The 17,776-nt window shown below is 36.5% G+C and overlaps 1 protein-coding gene and 1 non-coding gene across 2 annotated transcripts in view; both read left to right on the forward strand.

Annotated features, from left to right (window-relative positions):
* PIAS1 (protein inhibitor of activated STAT 1) overlaps positions 1-17,776 on the forward strand; it is a 158,714-nt gene that overhangs the window by 10,695 nt on the left and 130,243 nt on the right. The gene's annotated exons all lie outside the window — the stretch shown is intronic.
* On the forward strand, positions 12,912-13,014 carry LOC122745002. The gene has a single exon (XR_006355315.1). It is a non-coding gene; the product is annotated as a U6 spliceosomal RNA (small nuclear RNA).

The raw sequence follows: 17,776 nt of genomic DNA on the forward strand, positions 1-17,776 counted from the left end.
TCTCCCTCTCCCCCCCATCCTCTCTCCCCAGGCCCATTTATACCCATTGGTATAGAGTAGTGATTTTCAAAGTGTTGTCCAGAGACCTTCCACAGGGTCCTTGAATATGGTAGTAGATAGGAGAATATAGCTATCTTGTATTAAGCCAGACATTAAAGTGATCTGTAAACAATATATAAAACAATTCCATTTTTCTCACTGTCTTGTTTTGGAAAATACAGTCCATTATTCTATAATATATATTCTTATAAATTGCAGCTATGCAAAATCAAGCAATAAAAACCACAGGGTTTATGGGGAAAAAATGAAATTAGATGTATTGCACTCAAAAGGTTTATCAGTGACGAGAGGAACCTAACAAAATGGCAACAATCTTACATATTAAATGGTTAAAAGAAATACATTGATGCTATCACAAATAGTGGTGGCCAGCCCTTGGGCTGGCAAAGTGAAAGTCAACAGAGAGTAAGGAACTCTGGGTTGGGGGAGGGGTGTGTGTTGGGCCTTCCCCATCTCCTACCTACATCTCCTACTGCACCAGAAGATACATATTAAATATGCCACTTTACCTTGATAAAGACTTTGTGGGCGTGGCCATGGGAAAGGTTATACTTTGTGAGCTATTGAAAAGTGATACAGCTTTTATTGGGAGGAAATCTTGCAAAAGCAAATTTGAAATCACTTATGCATAAATTATTTCCTACTTTATCAATGGGATTAGAGCAAGTTTGAGTTTTCAAAACAAATGTTACAGCAGAAATGACTTGTTATTTTTTTATAAAAAATGATATTTATGTCAACAGGCATTGGGTTTACATTGTTATTTTTAAGTGAATAAAAGTATTTTAAAATTTATTAATTTTAATTTCTAATAGTTTGATATTGATTGTATATAAAGCCCGTGTAAAAAAAAGCTCCTTAATTTTAAGAATAAAAAGGAAGAGGGGCAGCTAGGTGGCGCAGTGGATAGAGCACTGGCCCTGAAGTCGGGAGGACCTGAGACACTTAACACTAGCTGTGTGACCCTGGGCAAGTCACTTAACCCCAATTGCCTCACCAAAAAAAAAAATAAAAAGGAAGGGGTCCTGAAATGAAAAGGTTTGAGAGCTGCCGGTATAGAGGATTAGATTGAAGAGAAGAGAGACTGTAAACTGAGAGACTTTTCACTCGAGGAAAGGTCTAGTTCTAATTTGAGGTCTAGTTAATTCACTGAATGAATAACTGATTTGGTACCTTACCCTTCTCTTACCCTGTTTTCTCAATTGTAAGATGAGAGCTTTGTAATATCTTCACAAAATAAAATATATTGAATTACTTCACCACACAATCACAAACAAGCTATGAGGTACTCATTCCTTACAACATAATTATTCAATTTTAACATGTTAGAGATGCATTTTATTGTTTTATGCCTTGTTTATTTGATTTTTAAATTTTATTCCATGTATTTTCATATTATGAACTTAGTCATCAACAAACATGAACATTTCCGTATTCAAAGAAGAGCAAAAGGCATTATATGTGAAATTTTACAGTATAAATTAAGTTTAACACAGTTGTACCAAAATTGCTGTCTGCTTCTGACCATTTTATTTTGTGTATTCTTAAGATATTTTATCACTGCCCTTTTGAAATAACTTAACATTTCCGTTGTCACTCAATAAATATAATCAAGCAAAACAATACATTGGCCTGAAAATGTCTCATTCTGCACCTCTAGTCCATCACTTTTTGCCCTGTCAGTCGTCTGAAAGTCATGACTTGTCACTACATTAACCAGTGTTGTTAATGTTTTTTTAAAACAATTTTTAGAATGTTCCAGAGTTGTTTTCCTTTGCAATTTGTTATTAACACAAAAGTGTTCTCATAGGTCTGCTCATTTCACTCCGCATCAGTTTATACGATTCTTCTCCATTTTTCACTAAATTTGTCTTATTTGCCATTCCTAATGGCTTATAGTACTTGCATAGTAATAATATTCCATTATATTCTTTTTTGTCATTATATTCTTATGCCACAATTTGTTTCCCATCTGATTTATACTTGTTTTGTTTTCAGTGCTTTAATACAAAAAACACAGATTTTGTTCACTTAAAACCAAAAACTTTTAAAAATTGTTTTTTTGACCTTGTTATATAAATGCACTATGGCACAAAAAAGGCACTAGGCTTTGATTCAGAGGACCTAGATTCAGATGTTACCTGAATTGAGGTGATTTTCTAAAAAAAGGGATGATAATACCTATCCTACCTGCTTCAAGGTTATTATGTGGAACAGATGAGACAATTTATGTGAGAAGAGAGGGCATATAAAGGTGTACAATATTGTTATTGTTAACAATCAGAATTTCATAATAAATCAAGTGTTATTTAATTAGGCATTAGGGTGTGCATGACTTTGTGTTCAGTACAGAATAAGTATGTATTATCCCTGGCTTCTAGAAACTTAGTTTAAAATTATGGAAAACATTTCATACAATATGTAGATGTTAGGTTCATGGTTGTACTGACTTGAAAAGTCTAAAATTTATCATCAAGTATTAGATCAGGGTTTTTAATCCTATTTTAAGCACAATGCCATAAGGCACTTATCAAAGCAAAGATACATAATGCCATACTACATTATCTGTGTATTGCCCATACAGGCTGTATTTAATTTCTTTACATGCCAGCTATCCATTTACTGTTTTATTTTCATTTACATGTTTAAAGAAAAAAATAAAACATTGATAGTTTACCTTAAGTATAGCAACAGTTGTTAAAACCATTAACCATTTTATATTTTTATGATAATTTTATTAAAATTAAGTGCTTCCAGGCACATATAATGAAAAATTGAGGAAGTCAAACTAAAATAATCTTTGATTAATTATTCTGGAAATAACATCATTCCAGTTTAAGTAATCCTCCCATGTAGTCACGAAATATTATTTGAGAATAAATTAATTAAACTGTTGCTTCAATTGGGTAATGGCTAAACAAGCTGTGATATATGATTGTGATAGAATGTTACTGTGCTATAAGAAATGACAAACAAGATGATTTCAGAAAGGCCTGGACATATGAACTGATGTATAGTGAAGTGAGCTGAACCAGGAGAACATTGTGCACAGTGACAGCAATATTTTTTGATAAAGAACTGTGAATGACTTAACTATTCTCAGCAATACAGTGATCCAAGACAATCCCAAAGGACTCATGATGAAACATACTATCCACCTTCAAAGAACTGCTGCTGATTGAGCACAGAAGCATGATATTTTTTACTTTCATTTTTTCTTTTATTCAAGTTTTCTTATACAAAGTAATTAATATGGTAATTTACATAATTGCACATATATTGCAGCCTGTTTCCGATTGCTTACCCCATCAAGGAGGAGGGAGGGGAGGGAGAAAAGGAAGGATAGAATTTGGAATTCAAAACTTTAAATAAAAATGTTTATTTAAAAAAACTGTCCCAGAATCTTATTTCAGTTTTGAAAATTTAGACTACTAGAAGAAATTAAAATCCATGTAGCTTATTCAAAACATTTTATAAGTGCCTACCATGTACTTACAGAAAACAGGCCCTTCCCTACCCCCCCCCAATGCAAAAAACAACAATGCAAAGAGGGCAGTAATACATCTCTAGCTTGAGGAGCTTTCCGTTAGAAAATTCACATATTAGCTAAACATAAAAGTTAATCAACTGCCTTGAACTAGTGCTGAATGACTGGTGTAGACATTGCACTATAGCAGATCACGGTTGCTGGTAGTAGTCAGAGAAAGTTTGAATTGGAACTTAAAACATGTAGGATCCCAATAGGTCCAGAGGGAGAAGATATATTCCAGAAAGATATATTCCAGAAGATATATTCCAAGCTTGAGTAAATGTGAGGAGGCAGGAACACGCAAGTCGATCTACAGTTTTTACTAGATACTTGCTATGTGCCAGACAACTTGCTGCTACCCTGGGGGTGTAAAGACAAAGAATGAAATAATTCTGACAGCAGTGTAGAAAAGATTCCTAGTTCAGGTAATGGGTTAGACTAAACAGTCTCGAGTTCCTATAATTCTAAAAGGACCATGCTGGAAAGTAGCATACATAGACTCTCTCAGAATTTTAGAGATTTAGTTTAACTATCTCATCTTACAGTTGAAGCAACTGAGACCTGCAGAGGCAACTTAATTCCCATACTAACTTGGTCGTCGACCCAGTTATCCTGATTACCATGGGGCCCAGTGCCTTACCACCTCTCTGGCTCCCCCAGTGGGAGATACAATTGAAAAACTGGATGGGGTTAAAATATTAGAGCTTTTAAAACCCTATCAGCATATATCTAACCTATATCAGATTACCTGCTGTCTAGGGGAGGGGGAGGAGGGAGGGAGAAAAATCTGAAATTGTAAAGCTTGTATAAACAAAAGTTGAGAACTATCTTTACATGTAACAAAAAAAATAAAATACTTTTTTTATTAATTAAAAAAAAAAACCACAAAAAACCCTATCAGCCCTGGTAGAAAAGATAAAAAAATTCTTGAGCATTAAAAATCATAAGAGAAAAGCAGCCTTTTAAGGTTTATCTGATAGTTTGATGGACTAGAAGAGTAAGAGCCTAGAAGCCAATTATTAGAATAATTTTTCATAGAAGGCATCAAAAATAATTGTTCTTTAGTAGATTTTAAGGGTGTGCTAATGACTTTACATATGAAGTATCATTTGATCCTTAAAGTCCTAGTAAGAGAAAAACTACAAATATTATCCATATTTTACAGATGAGAAAACTGAGGCTAGGAGAGGTTAAATTGATTTGCCCAAGGGAACACAAGTGTTGGATTCAGGAAGGACCCAAGTTCAATTCTGCCTGTAAATTAGCATCTAAAATGGAACTCAAATATCTTTTCCCTGAACCAGGAGTCAGACTGTCCAGACTTATTACAAATTACTTCACTGACACTGGTATAGCAAAACTAGACATGCCATTTCGGATCACCAGCTTTTCATAAGCTTTCCCCTAGGCCTAGTTAGAATCCATGGCCTCTTCATTTCTGCTTCTTAGAATTCCTGTTTCTGACAAAATTCACCACAAATGCCCCTTACCTATGTGCATATCTTCCCTGCTGCCTTTCCCCACCAGCTGCTAGTGCCTTCCTCCAAAAGTTACCTTGAATTTACATACATACATACATATATATATATGCTTAATTATAGCTAATAATAATAATAGCTAGAAAATGTGAGAAGGCAGGAACATGCATGTAGATGTACAGTTTTTACTGAATACTTGGGCTAAGTGGCCCAGTGATTGAATGCTGGGCCAAATTAGGAAGGAAGACTCATCTTTCTGAGTTCAAATATGGCTTCAGACACTTACTACCTTTGTAACCCTGGGCAAGTAATTGAACCCTTTTCCCTCAGTTTTTGATCTGTAAAATGAACTGGAGAAGGAAATGGCAAACTACTGTTTGCCAAGAAGACCTCAAATGGGGTTATGAAGAGTTGGACACAAATGAAAATGACTGAACAACAATAAAAAATAATAGCTAACATTTCTGTTGCACTTACTGTGTGCTAGTCACTGTGCTAAGTGCTTTACAATTATTTAACTTGATCCTCACAACAACCCTGGAAGGTAGGTGCCATTATTATCCTCATTTTACCATGAGGAAACTGAGGTATATGGGTTAAATGACTTGTCCAGGGTCACATAGCTCAGGACTTATTAAACTTTTTCCACTTGCAACCTCTTTTTGCCTGAGAAATGTTTATGTGACCCCAAGTATGTAGGTATATAAAATAAGTATACATAACCTTTTACTGTTGACAAATTTTTTGTGACCCCCACATTCACTTACCCCATATGGGGTCATGACCCACAGTTTAAGAAGCTTTGATACAGCTATAATAAATGTCTGAGACTGGATTTGAAATTTAGGTATTCTTAACTCCGCTGTTATGCCATACACATATGTTCATATGTGTATAAACTGTAGCCCTGTAAACTCCTTGAGGGTTTGAATGTTTCATTGCTTTCTTTTTATCCCCACTTCCTAGCAGAGTATGTAATACATAGTAAATGTTTGTTAATATGTGTGTGGGACAATTAGTATTTAAGGTACTTAAGGATAGGAATTGTTTCCTTTTTTTCCATTGTAGCCCCAATATGTGGTAGCACCTTATGTGTAGTAAGCACTTATTACATGCTTTTTTCTTTTTTTTTAAGTTTTAAGGTGTTATTACCAATTAAACGGCATTTATTTTTTCTCCCTCCTTCCCTTCCCCTTTGAAAAAAAAAGAGAAAAAATCCTCGTAACAAACATGCATAGTCAAGCAAAAGAAATCTACTTTGGCCATATCCAAAAATAGCTCTCATTCTGAATCTTGTCAGGAGATGGGTAGCATACATCATTTTTAGTTCCCTGGAATTGTCATTGCATTGATTGAGTACTTAAATCTTTCAGAATTGTTTGTCTTTACAATATTGCTATCCTTGTATAAGTTGTTCTGCTCACTTTGCTCTTCAACAGAGTATACCTTGGCAGCTAGGTTACTCAATGGATAGAGACTTGGGCCTGGAGTCAGGAAGATCTGAGTTCAAATTGCCTGCAGACACCTGCTAGCTATGTGATGCTGGAGCAAGTCACTTGACCTCTGTTTGCCTCAGTTTCCTCAACTATGAGATGAGACTAATAATAGCACCTACTTCCCAGGATTGTGAGTAAAGGGATACTTTTTCTAGCACTTAACACAGTGCCTGGCACATACTAAGCACTATATAAATGTTTATTTTCCCCCATCCACCCTAAGATCCTGCCTTCCCAGGTTTCTCTGAAACCATCTCTTTCATAATTTCTTTTGGCCACTTAAATGTTTAAATTGAATGGAATTAAACTCTGTTTTTCCTCAATAGTAAGGGATGAAACATCGTGGATCAATATAAATTCAAAGATATACCTGACTTAATTTCAATATAAATTCACATTCATGTTGTGTTTTCCCTGCGTTAACTTGATGAGCTTGGTGGTAAGATATTGTTTCCATTTTACAAATAGAAAAATTGATGTCCAGAGATGTTGATGGATTTGCTGATGGTTCTCCTGGTTAAGTGTCAAAGTAGAATTTTAATCCCTTTCTTTTGACTCTAAGTCCAGGGCTCTTTCCACTTCATCAGTTTAATTCCCATTAAATTTGGAGGAAGGGGGCAGCCAGGGGGCAGCTAGGTGGTGCAGTGGATAGAGCACCAGCCCTGGATTCAGGAGGACCTGAGTTCAAGTCTGGCCTCAGACACTTAACACTTACTAGCTGTGTGACCCTGGGAAAGTCACTTAACCCCAATTGCCTCACCAAAAAAAAAAAAAAAAAATTGGAGGAAGAAAAATAAGGTAGAAGGCAAATTAGTCATTTTAATTTCTTGGTACTAGCTCTGGTTTAAAGATTATAGCTTAAAAGGTACCCCACAGATCTTGAGGACATCACCATCTTTTTAGTCATCAAGGCTCACAACTACACTCAATCCTTGACCTTTATCTGTTCTCCCAACCTGCTAGCCAGTCAGTTGCCAATCTTATTGACTCTCCCTCCATCATCTCTCCATCATCTATCCTAATTCAGACTTTGATAGCCTCCTTAATGGTTCCTCTGTCTCCAGGCTCTCCTCTCTCCAATTCTTCTGCACAGGTGTCAAATTGATGTTCTTAAAAGCACAGATTTGACAGTGTCACTTACCTGATTAAGACGCTTCCATGGCATTTCAAGCCTCTCATTCATATCCTGGCCGTATCTATATTTTCCATATTTCTATACAGTTCTTTCCTTCACCCACTCTACGTTCCACCCAAACAGGTCTTCCTGCTGCTCCCTAAACATGACCTTCCATCTCCCATCCTTGTACCTCTGTACTTTCTGTCTACTGTACATAAAATGAACTCCCTCTTCACTTATACCCTGTAGGAACTATATGGTTTTCATTTTTGTATTCACACATTATAGCGTAGTGCCTGACTTTATAATAAGCACTTAAATGCTTTGTTGAATTAAATTCAAATTCCCCCATTTTACTAGTGAGGAAACAGAGGCCCATCTTTAAAATGAAGGGGGTTTTGTATTTACTTAGACATTTCCTATGTACTCTTTGTATAATAGTATTAGATATGTCTTCACAGCAGGAAGCAATAAATTCCATTCAAAATAATTAATGTACAAAATATTTAGGAATATGTCTACCATGACACACAGTAACTGAGAATATAACTACAAAACACTCATTACAGAAAGACAGATCATGGTCAGGCTATTTTAATATAATAAGAAAGACAGTACTGCTTGCATTAGTTGTCTTCAGTGCCATATCAAACTACCAAAGAATTACTTTATAGAACTAGACAAAATAATAACAATCCTAGAGGAACAAAAGGTCAAGAATCTCAAAGAAAATTTTAAAAAGGTGGGTAGGATGGGAACCTAGCAGTTACCTAGGCTCAAACTACATCACAAATTATCAAAATGATTTGCTACTGTTTAAAATATAGAGAGATTGAGCAGTGGAACACATTAAGGCCCTAACAGACAGAAGCAAACTACATAGTAGCATACAATTCACTAAACCCAAAGATCCCCTATTACTAGGATAAGGATTCGTTATTTGAAAAAGCTGCCAGGAAAACTAGAAAGCAATCTGGAAGAAATTAGGTATAGATTAACACTTAACATTTTCCAAGATCAGTTCTAAATAGTTCTGTGACTTGGATGTAAAAAGTCACATCATAAACATATTAATGGTACTAGGAAGGAAATACCTTTTGACACTTAGAATGGGGAAGAATTCATGACCAAACAAGGGGGAGATAGGATCACAAAAGAGAAAATGGACAATTTTGATGACATAAAAACCTTTTGCATAAACCAGACCTGTTAAAATTCAGAGAGAAACAGTTAACTGGGGGAAAAAAATCTTTGTGACAAAGGTATGATATTCAAGTTATATCTTTGTTCCTTACATAAGAATAAGAGCAATTGCTAGGTGGCTAGATTGTGCAGTGAATAGAATGTTGGACCTAGAATCAGGAAGGTCTGAATTTAAATGAGACCTCAAACGCTTTTAGCTGTGTAACCCTGGGCAAGTCCACTTAAACTTTACCTCAGTTTCCTCAGGGTAATAATAGCACCTACCCCCTCACAGGGTTGCAGTGAGAATCAGATGAAATATCTGTAAAGTGCTTAGCACAGTGCTTGGCACATGTTCTTCAGACATTTCAGTTGTGTCTAACTCTTTGTGACCCCATTTTGGGTTTTCTTTGCAAAGATACTGGAGTGGTTTGCCATTTACTTCTTCAGCTCATTTTCAAGATGAGGAAACTGAGGCAGACAGTGAAGTGGCTTGCCGTAGGTCACACAGCCAGTAGGAGTCTCAGGCCACATTTGAACTCAGGTCTTCCTGACTCCAGGTCTGGTGCTCTATCCACTACTCTACCTTGCTGCCTCTAATGTGGGATTTGTTTTGCTTGACACTGCATATTTGCCATAAGGATTTTTTAAAATGGGGAGATGTAGGATGGGGGTGGGTTGGGATTGGATTGCCAGAACAAAAAGAAGGTATTTGAAGCATTTTTTAAAAATGTACAGAAGAAAAGGAAGGCTTTGGAAGTAAGCACAAGCAGAAGGGCTTGGAAAGTTATATGTTGAATTTATTATGTACTTAAGAGGAAAAGGAAATTATTTGGTAGAGATTTGCAGTTTTGTGTACAGCCCTCTTTTCTGTACAACTTTGCATATGAAAATGCTCATTTTATTGGTGTTGGTTTGGAATTTTTTTTAAAAGTGGTATATATGTCTTTTAAGGCCCCTTCTTGCAGCATTTTTAGATTCTTAACATCTTAGACCCTAGAGCTGCTACTAAGGAGGGGAATTAATTCAAATACAGTCTACCTTTTTTTCCTTTTCCTTCCTCCCCTTCCCAACATGGGAAGATATTTCCTTTTTCTATCATTTTTGAACAAGTATCATTTGCTAATTCCTTATGCTTTTGTTTTGCTGTATAAAGTGAGTTCTTATTCTTCCCCTATATCTTTCCCTTGTGGTTGGTGTGATCAAAACCAGTAGAAGAAGGAAGGAAAACATGAGGCTGGAAAGGTAGTTCATAAGAGCATATTCTAGAGGAATTGTGAAGCTGCTATATTATTATATTTGGCAGCCACAAAAGACTGCTCATCTCAAAGGGGAAAAACATTACATTAATAGGGATCTTAGTCCTAAGTGTTCCACTGCCCCAAGCCCTGACTTTAGAAATAAAGACACCTTTCTGTGCTTCAGCCGACTTGGAAAGATGACCAGTTAAATCAGTATTTGGAAACTTTGTGATTTCCCAAACAAATGCATTGTGAATGATCTCCAGATCATAATCCATGCCTACCTTCTCCACTGGTCTGACTTCCTGTAAATCTTCCATGCTTTGATGACTTGGTTGGAGGTAACCATGCATTTTTACAGACTGTGTCATAGTACAAAAAATTTTACATGTTAAGTTTGGAAGGACTCCAAGGAGCTAGCTGATTGTCTTCTTTCTTGAGGACCAGCCTAACTTAAAAACAGAGAGGCTTATCTCTAGTAGCCTAGCCTCTTGTTGATGAATTCTTTGGCCATTGAAATTTGTGAAATTATATTATTTCAATTATTATGGCAACGGATTTTGTGTGTGTGTGTGAGGCAGTGAGGGTTAAGTGACTTGCCCAGGGTCACACAGCTAGTGTCAAGTGTCTGAGGCCAGATTTGAACTCAGGTCCTCCTGAATCCAGGGCCGGTGCTTTATCCACTGCACCTATCTGCCCTCGACAACTGATTTTTAAAAAAAGTTTTTCCCCTCCCCCCAAATAGTGGGCTTGCTATGCAGAAGTAAAGAATGATTTGTTTGTTATTAGTTTGCATACAGCACTAATGCCGATATTTTAAGTGCCTTAAGTAGTTTCAGTTGCAGTAATAATTTACTTGAGGTACAAAAGTAAACTTATGGGGCAGTTAGGTGTGCAGTGGTTAAAGCATCAGCCTCCTGATGGAGGACCTGAGTTTAAATCTGGCCTCAGACACTTGACACTTAATAACTGTGTGACCCTGGGCAAGTCACTTAACCCCAATTGCCTCACCCAAATAAATAAATGAACTTTAGCTCAGTAAAACTAAATTTTGAATTAGAGGCTTTAGTGTATTATATATTGTTTTCTTGTATCAACAGCCTTTCCTGAATGGCATATGCACCATCTGACTCCTTGCATTTGCCCAGGATGGTTCCTGATCTGTCACACAGTCTTTTCTCTGCTTTTTAGGATGCATTATTTTCTAAGATTTGACTCACCTGCTACCTCCTGCAAAATAAGTTTCCTGATCTCCTATTCCCAAATTAACCTTATAAATATATGTACACACGTTATTTCCTCCTATAAAATATAAGCTCCTTTGGGGGATGGGGGATGGTGGTGATCACACTATCATTATTGTCTTTGTTTCCTTAGCATAGTGCTTGGCATATTGTGGTTTCTTAATAAATGTTTGTTGAGTGATTGGTAGTGCAGTGGGAAATATGAAGATAAATTAGAATTGAACTTGAGTTCTTATAAAGGGGTTGTATTTTTAGCTGAAACCATATGAGGCAAATGGAGATAGTTATAGAATTTAAGAGAAAAAAGGTACTTCATCTAGCCTCATTTTCCAGTTAGAGGAGTTGAGATTTGCTTGTGATTTGTCCAAGGTCACAAAGTTAGTGGCAGAGCCAGAACTTGAGGCCAGGTCACTTGATTACCAATGCAATTTTCTTCTTAACAAGCTGTGTAATACCATATGTGTGCTAGGAGTTAAAAGGAGAGAGACAAATCACTTTTGAATAGAGTGATTCTGGGAAAGCCTAATGGACTAGAAGGTTACATTTGAACTGGGTATTAAAGAACAGATATTGATGTGTGACAAATCTCATTCCAGTAGCATCAGCAAGGGCTCAGAGGTTGGGGAATGCAAAGCCTTGGGGTGGGGGAGGAGGGCTGTGAATAATCCAATTTAGCTGCTGAGTTGGATGTGTATAGGCAATGGTAAGAAATGGGGCTGGTGATTTTGGTGAATGCCAGGCAAAGAAGTCTGGACTAAATTTGACAGGTAACAAAGATCCTTGAAAACAAATGAGTTGGGGGGCAGCTAGGTGGAGCAGTGGATAGAGCACCGGCCCTGGAGTCAGGAGTACCTGAGTTCAAAAATCCAGCCTCAGACACTTAACACTTACTAGCTGTGTGACCCTGGGCAAGTCACTTAACCCCAATTACCTCACTAAAAAAAAAACCAAAACAAAACAAAAAAACAACAACAAATGAGTTGGAAAATAACATGATCAAAATAAACTTTAGAAAGATTAATCAGTCAGTATGTGTAAGATGCTTTGGGAAGGGACGAAACTACAAGTTTCAAATGAGTTGGGAAATAACATGATCAAAATAAACTATTACAGTAACTTGTTCAGATGCAGGGTAATGGGAACATGATATAACATAACTTCCATAACAATAGAAGAGGAAAAAAGGGATGGGCGCAAGGCACTGTAGCAAGTAAAGGGGCTGCCTTGGTGCTTCTGGAAGACATACTACAATGAAAGAGTCTGTAGATTAGATGTGAGGAATGGGGACAGAGTGTTAGAGCCTAAATGCTTGGGGAAAGAGTGGTACCATGGGCAAAATAGAGGAGGAGAAGCAAATTTTGTTTGGGAGATGTTGAGGAGAATGAAGGGTTTGGTTTTAGTCTTTAGAGTTTTTGAGGTGCTGCTGAGACCTCCAAATGATCCTGAAGACAATTGAAAATGCCTTACTTTTAGTAATGTTGCCTGGAGAAAGAAACTAGGAGTCAACACTTCTTGTTCTATTCCTAGACCATTGAATCTATGAATTATCTGGCATTTAGAGAGAATGCTCCATTAGTACATACTTTAAAATTAGAACCATACAGAGAAGATTATCATGGCTCCTACACAAAAATGACATGAAAGTTCTTGAACTAGGTTGCCTTTTTAAGAGAGTCAGCCTGATTGAGGTGGATTGAATACTTTTTTGGAATTAGGAAGAATTGGATTCATAGTCTGTCCCTGACAATTACTAGATTTGTGACCCTGGGCAAGTCACTTAACAGTGAGAGCTTAAGGCATTTAAGACAACTCTCTAGGGAAAGCTAGGTGGCACAGTGGATAGAGCACTGGCTCTTGATTCAGGAGTACTTGAGTTCAAATCCAGCCTCAGACACTTGACACTTACTAGCTGTGTGACCCTGGGCAAGTCACTGAACCCTCATTGCCCCACCAAAAAAAAAAAAAAGACAACTCTCTATATTAATAAATAGTTTGGATGGAGTATTCACCAATTAAATCATATTGACATATAGAGATTAGGAAACTGTGAAAATCAGTTTTCTAATTGTGGGCACAGAATCATTTTATTCAATTATTGGGTTACTTAGGTACTTGGCTTTAAAATTTTCTCTTAACTCAATTCTGTTTCCCACAGTTTATTAGGTTGGCTTATATGAATGTATAATCGGACCAAAAAGCCCCTACAGAAACCTATCATATCACTGAATGTGGGTTCAAGTCCTGGCTTTGCTACTTTACTAGTTGTGACCATGAACAAATTACTTTGCCCCTTCCTTGGCTTCAGTTTTCTCATCTGTAAAATAGGAATGATAATAACACTACCTTTACTTAATGAAGCTTACCTATTACCTCTGTCATAGAATTTTTGTGAAGAAATTATTTAACTGTATAAATGAATTGTAGATGTTATTAACCACATTGGGGAAAGTTGCATACCTTTAAAACATTTTGTATTTTATTTTTTATTGATAACTTTTGTTTTTAGAGAGCCTCTATTTAGAGAGCCATTCTTTGTAATGAAGCTTAAAAAGAGGCAGGAAGAGGTGTTTTAGTAGAATCCAGCAACATAGTCTGCACATGGACTGGGGAAAGAAAGGTTCATGTTATTGACTTTCCTTGAGAACTTCTTAGAATTATTCAACATTATTTGGGGGCTTTCTTCTTTTTGTTTACATTTTTACATGTATATAATGTTATCAGGCTCTGCTTATTTAACTTATCAATTCATAGGTCTTTGAGTGCTTTTCTGAATTCTTCTTATTGTTCATTTCAAACCTAGTTTATGAGCTATATGACCTCTCCGAACTTCAGTTTTCTCATCTGTAAAATGGAAATAATAATATTTGGAATACTCATTTCAAGGGTTTGCTATGAGGCTTGAATGAGATAATACATGCAAATCTCTTTGAAAATTTTAGAGCCTATGGAAATGTCAGTATTTATCATAAGTAAATTATTTAAAGGTAAACAACTGATTTAACTTCCATACTCTTTAGCCCAGAAAACCTACCCCTAAGTATAGCCAACCCCCCCTCCAAGGTCAAAGATGGAAAAGGTTCATATATATCAAAGGATTCATAGTAGCATTTTAAAAAATTAACATTTTTATTTAAAGTTTTGCACTCCTATACCCAAAGGGCTATAGAACTGTGTATACCCTTTGATCCACTGCTAGGTTCATATCCCAAAGATATACCCCCAAAGAGAAAAAGACCTATTTGTACAACAATATTTATAGCAGCTCTGTTTGTGGTGGCTAAGAATTAGAAATCATCACATACCATAGCTTGTTTAGCCATTCCCCAATCCTTTGATTATATGGTGATATGCTTCTGGTCTTATAACTAGTGTGCATTGCAGGTAGGACTTCAAATGATATATTTTATAGAACTCTTACATTTCCATCTAAGTTATAAATTGCCTGAAGAAGAGACTATCTTGTTCTGAAAAGCCCTACCTCATGCTGTGACATATATACACATATACAGATACTTAAACATACATGTATTTATATGTGTGTGCATGTATACAAAACAGTACCACGCACCAAAGGGGTGGTAGTCAACAAAACTGTGACAGGCGTACAAACAGACCTTACATATACTTGCATTGAAGTAGTGATGAGGAGGCCATTATCTGGATTAATAGCTGCATATTTAATGCAAAAGTTAAACAGGTGATTTCTTTCCTTCACCTCCACTTCCCCATTCTGATTTCTCCATTAGGTAGGTATTGAGCATGGTTAAGCATGGTCCTTAATATGGAGATAGTTTAAATACAAAGCCCTACACTGTCCTCACCTCCTTTTGCTTCTCTTTCTGGTCCTATAATAGGTGTTCTAGGCGAATCCTTCCATCTACATTCTTGATCCTATTCTCTCTTCTGAGACCTTGTCCATAATCATTACTTTTCCTCTCTAACTCATCAGATCTGTATTCCACATCTACTTGAAAACATGTTCTTCTTAATCAAAAAAAAAAAAAAAGCATGCCCTTCCTTGACTTTGCTACTTATCCAGCCACTGCTGTGTGAATCAGAAAATATTAAGCACCTGCTATGTTGGGGCATTGTGCAGGGTTCTGGGGATACAGGCAAAAAAACAAACAAACCTGAAACTGTGCCTTCTGTCAGGGAGCTCATTCTATTAGGCATTTTTATATATCACTAATATCACTATAGACAGAATAAATTTATGCAAAAATAACAAGATTTTCTGAATACAAGAGAGAAAAATAATTGAAACTGGATTTGAACTCAAGTCTTCCTGACTTCAGCCCCAATGTTCTATTCACCTGGGGTCTAAGGAAAATCAGCAAAGATGTAATAGAAGGTAAGGTGGGGCTTGAGTTTTGAAGGTAAGGGAATTCTTTGAGGGAGGAGGGAGTGCATTCCAAACATGGGGTGTGGCTAGTGCAAGGCATAGCTGATGTCTTGTGTATGAGGAACAGAAAGAAGCCTAGTTTGTCTGGAACATAGACTTAGTGAAGGAGAGCTGTATAATGAATGTATAGAGTATGTATAATGAGTCTGGAAACTGCCTGACTTCTTGAAAAATGGCCATCCTTTCTCTTCTCAACCTCTTGCAGCCTGTCTTTTACCCCCATCATTCTACTAAAAGTGTTTTCTCAGTTTATCAGTGACCAGTTAATCATCACATTTAATGGCTTAATTCCATTAACTTTCCTCCCTTGGCTTCAGAGCAGATTTTTCTAATTTTTTCCCTTCCTTTTTAAACTGCTTTTTCTTTGTTACTTTGCCTTCTTCCTGATCCTTTAGAAGGGGCTCTGTGACTTTATTTCAGTATAATTGGTTTCCTTTGTAGTCCTATGTGTTTTGTGCATTTTAAAACATTGTTTTGAGGAGTCCATGACAAAAAAGTTAAGAACCTTTTGCTTTGAGGTGTGTGCTTCCAGTTCTGTTCTTGGTTGTTTTCACTTCACACTCTCCTGATTAGTGATTTCATTTATGCCTTGGAAGAATGTAAATGATTTCCAAGCCTACAACTCTGTGTTCCAAGCCTACAACTTCATCTTGGTGTTCCACGAGTATTTCAATTCACTATGTCTAAAACCAAGGTGTTTTATCTTTTCCACAAAATCTGGTCTTCTTTTAGTTTTGCTATTTCTTTTTTTAATTAATAAAGTATTTTTTTTTTTCTCATTACATGTAAAGATAGTTCTCAACTTTTGTTTATACAAGCTTTCCAATTTCAGGTTTTTCTCCCCACCTCCCCTAGACAGCAAGTAATCTGATATAGGTTTATATATATATATATATATATATATATATATATATATATATATACACACACACACACATACACACACATAATAACATTAAACATATTTCTGCATTAGTCATGTTATAAGAGAAAAATCAGAGCAATGACGAAAAACCTCAAAATAGAAAAACAACAGCACCAAAAACAAAAGAAATAGTATGGTTCATTCGGCATCTATATTCCACAGTTCTTCCCCCCACCCCCCGGATTTGGAGATCCTCTTCTATCATGAGTTCCCTGGAACTCTTCTGTACCATTGCATTGGTGAGAAGAATATAGTCCATCACAGTAGATCTACACACAATGTTGATGATACTGTGGACAATGTTCTTCTGGTTCTGCTCATCTCACTCATCATCAGCCCACGCAAGACCCTCCAGGTTTCTCTGAATTCCTCCTGCTCATCGTTTCTTACAGCACAATAGTATTCCATTGTATTCACATACCACAACTTGTCCAGCCATTCCCCAATTGATGGGCATCCCCTCAACTTTCAATTCCTTGCCACCACATAAAGAGCAGCTATAAATATTTTTGTACATGTGGGTCCCTCTCCCCTTTCCATGATCTCTTTGGGAAAGAGACCCAGAAGTGGTATTGCTGGGTCAAAGGGTATGCACAGCTTTATCGCCCTTTGGGCATAATTCCAAATTGCTCTCCAGAATGGTTGGATCAGTTCACAGCTCTACCAACAATGCATTAGTGTTCCAATTTTTCCACAGCTTCTCCAACATTTATTATTTTCCTTTTTTGTAATTTTAGCCAATCTGATAGGTGTCAGGTGGTACCTCAGAGTTGTTTTAATTTGCATCTCTCTAATCATTAGAGACTTAGCATTTTTTCATATGGGAATAGATAGCTTTGGTTTCTTCATCAGAAAACTGCCTGTTCATATCCTTTGACCATTTCTCAATTGGGGAATGACTTGGATTCTTATAAATTTGATTTAGTTCCCTATATATTTTAGAAATGCCTTTATCAGAAGTACTGGCCATAAAAAATGTTTCCCAGCTTTCTGCCTCCCTTCTAATTTTGGATGCATTGCTTCTGTTTGTACAAAAATTTTTAAATTTAATGTAATCAAAATCATCCATTTTGCATTTTATAATATTCTCTATCTCTTGTTT

Source organism: Dromiciops gliroides, chromosome 2 (assembly GCF_019393635.1).
Source record: "Dromiciops gliroides isolate mDroGli1 chromosome 2, mDroGli1.pri, whole genome shotgun sequence".
Lineage (NCBI taxonomy): Eukaryota > Metazoa > Chordata > Mammalia > Microbiotheria > Microbiotheriidae > Dromiciops > Dromiciops gliroides.